The following is a 2,860-nucleotide window of genomic DNA, read 5'->3' as shown; positions in this document are numbered from 1 at the left end:
TTTGTGGATGTATTTCAAGGCCTACCTTCAAACTCAGTACCTCTTTGCTTGACGTCATTGGAAAATCAAAACAAATCAGCCAAGAACTCAGAAAAAAATGGTAGACCTCCACAAGTCTGGCTCATCTTTGGGAGCAATTTCCAAATGCCTGAAGGTACCATGTTCATCTTTACAAACAATAGTACGCAAGTATAAACACCATGGGACTACGCAGCCATCATACTGCACAGGAAGGAGACGTGTTCTGTCTCCTAGAGATGAACGTACTTTGGTGCGAAAAGTGCAATCAATCACAGAACAACAGCAAAGGGGTGGGGGAAAAAAGTGGGGGGAAAAAGTATTTGATCCCCTGCTGATTTTCTACGTTTGCCCACTTACAAAGAAATGATCAGTGTATAATTTTAATGGTAGGTTTATTTGAACAGTGAGAGACTGAATAACAACAAAAAAATCCAGAAAAAACGCATGTCAAAAATGTTTTAAAATGATTTGCATTTTAATGAGGGAAATAAGTATTTGACCCCTCTGCAAAACATGACTTGGTACTTGATGGCAAAACCATTGATGGCAATCACAGAGGTCAGATGTTTCTTGTAGTTGGCCACCAGGTTTGCACACATCTCAGGAGGGATTTTGTCCCACTCCTCTTTGCAGATCTTCTCCAAGTCATTAAGGTTTCGAGGCTGACGTTTGGCAACTCGAACCTTCAGCTCCCTCCATAGATTTTCTATGGGATTAAGGTCTGGAGACTGGCTAGGCCACTCCAGGACCTTAATGTGCTTCTTCTTGAGCCACTCCTTTGTCGCCTTGGCCGTGTGTTTTGGGTCATTGTCATGCTGGAATACCCATCCACGACCCCTTTTCGATGCCCTGGCTGAGGGAAGGAGGTTCTCACCCAAGATTGCACGGTACATGGCCCCGTCCATCGTCCCTTTGATGCGGTGAAGTTGTCCTGTCCCCTTAACAGAAAAACACCCCAAAGCATAATGTTTCCACCTCCATGTTTGTTCAGTGGAGATGGTGTTCTTGGGGTCAAAGGCAGCATTCCTTGGCATTTGTTGTTATTCAGTCTCTCACTGTTCAAATAAACCTACCATTAAAATTATAGACTGATCCTTTCTTTGTTAGTGGGCAAACGTACAAAATCAGCAAGGGATCAAATACTTTTTTCCCCCACTGTAAACTGAATGGCCGCTCAGCAAGGAAGAAGCCACTGCTCTAAAACCGCCATAAAAAAAGCCAGACTACGGTTTGAAACAAAAATAGAACTGTTTGGCCATAATGACCATCGTAATGTTTGGAGGAAAAAGGGGGAGGCTTGCAAGCCAAAGAACACCATCCCAACCATGGGGGGGGGGGGGGGGGGGGGGAGTGGCAGCATCATGTTGTGGGGGTGCTTTGCTGCAGGAGGGACTAGTACACTTCACAAAGTGGACGGCATCATGAGGTAGGAAAATTATTTGGATATATTGAAGCAACATCTCAAGACATCAGTCAGGAAGTTAAGGCCTGGTCGCAAATGGGTCTTCCAAATGGACAATGACCCCAAGCACACTTCCAAAGTTGTGGCAAAATGGCTTAAGGACAACAAAGTCAAGATATTGGAGTGGCCATCACAAAGCCCTGACCTCAATCCCATAGAAGATTTTTGGGCAGAACTGAAAAAGTGTGTGCGAGCAAGGAGGCCTACAAACCTGACTCAGTTACACCAGCTCTGTCAGGAGGAATGGGCCAAAATTCACCCAACTTATTGTGGGAAGCTTGTGGAAGGCTACCCGAAATGTTTGACCCAAGTTGAACAATTTAAAGGCAATGCTACCAAATACTAATTGAGTGTATGTAAACTTTTGACCTACTGGGAATGTGATGAAAGAAATAAAAGCTGAAATAAATCATTCTCTCTACTATTATTCTGACATTTCACATTCTTAAAATAAAGTGGTGATCCTAACTGACCTAAGACAGGGAATTTTTACTAGGATTAAATGTCAGGAATTGTGAAACACTGAGTTTAAATGTATTTGGCTAAGGTGTATGTAAACTTACGACTTCAACTGTACTGCAACAGTGATGAATGTCATTGGGGTGTGGGCAGAGTAAAATTACATTGAGCGGCTGGGGGTAAAATGTCCATAAGGGGAGCAGCAGGTAAAGTATGTGACCATGGGGGGGGGGGGGTCCATAGGGGGAGTTGCGGGGGGGAGTGAGTAGCTGACTAGTGGTGGCAGCCTGATGGTCTAGGGGTAGAAACCAGTCTTCCAGTTTTTGCCATGATGCTCCTGTACTGCCCCCGTCTGAGTGATTGAAGCAGGGAGTACAAGGCATGGCTCGGGTGGCTGGGGTCCCTGATGATCTTGGCCTTCCTGCGACACCTGGTGTTGCAGGTGTCCTGGAGGACAGGCAGTGTGCACCCAATGGTGCGTTTGGCTGTGCGTATCACCCTCTGAAGCACCTTGCAGCGGTGGAGTTGCCGTACCAGGCTGGGATGCAGACTGACAGTAAGATCTTGATGGTGCTCCTGTGGAACACTGTGAGGGCCCTTGCCAACAGGCCAAATCTCTTCAGCATCCTGAGGTTGAAGAGTCGCTGTTGTGCTTTCTTCACCGCTGTGTCCGTCTGGTTGGATAATTCCAGCTTTTCTGAGATGTGTACACTGACGAATTTGAAGTTATTAACCGTCTCCAAGGAGGCCCAGTTGATGAGGATGGGGTGTCCAGCCTGGATCCTCCTGAAGTCCACAATCAGCTCCTTTGTTTTGCTGACGTTGAGGGAGAGGTTGTTTACCTGGCACCACACTGTCAGAGTGCCTACCACCTCCCTGTAGGCTGTCTCGTCGTTGTTGGCATTCAGGCCTACTTCT

Source organism: Salmo trutta, chromosome 7 (genome assembly GCF_901001165.1).
Source record: "Salmo trutta chromosome 7, fSalTru1.1, whole genome shotgun sequence".
Taxonomy (NCBI): domain Eukaryota; kingdom Metazoa; phylum Chordata; class Actinopteri; order Salmoniformes; family Salmonidae; genus Salmo; species Salmo trutta.
Note: the sequence above shows the minus strand (reverse complement) of the source record.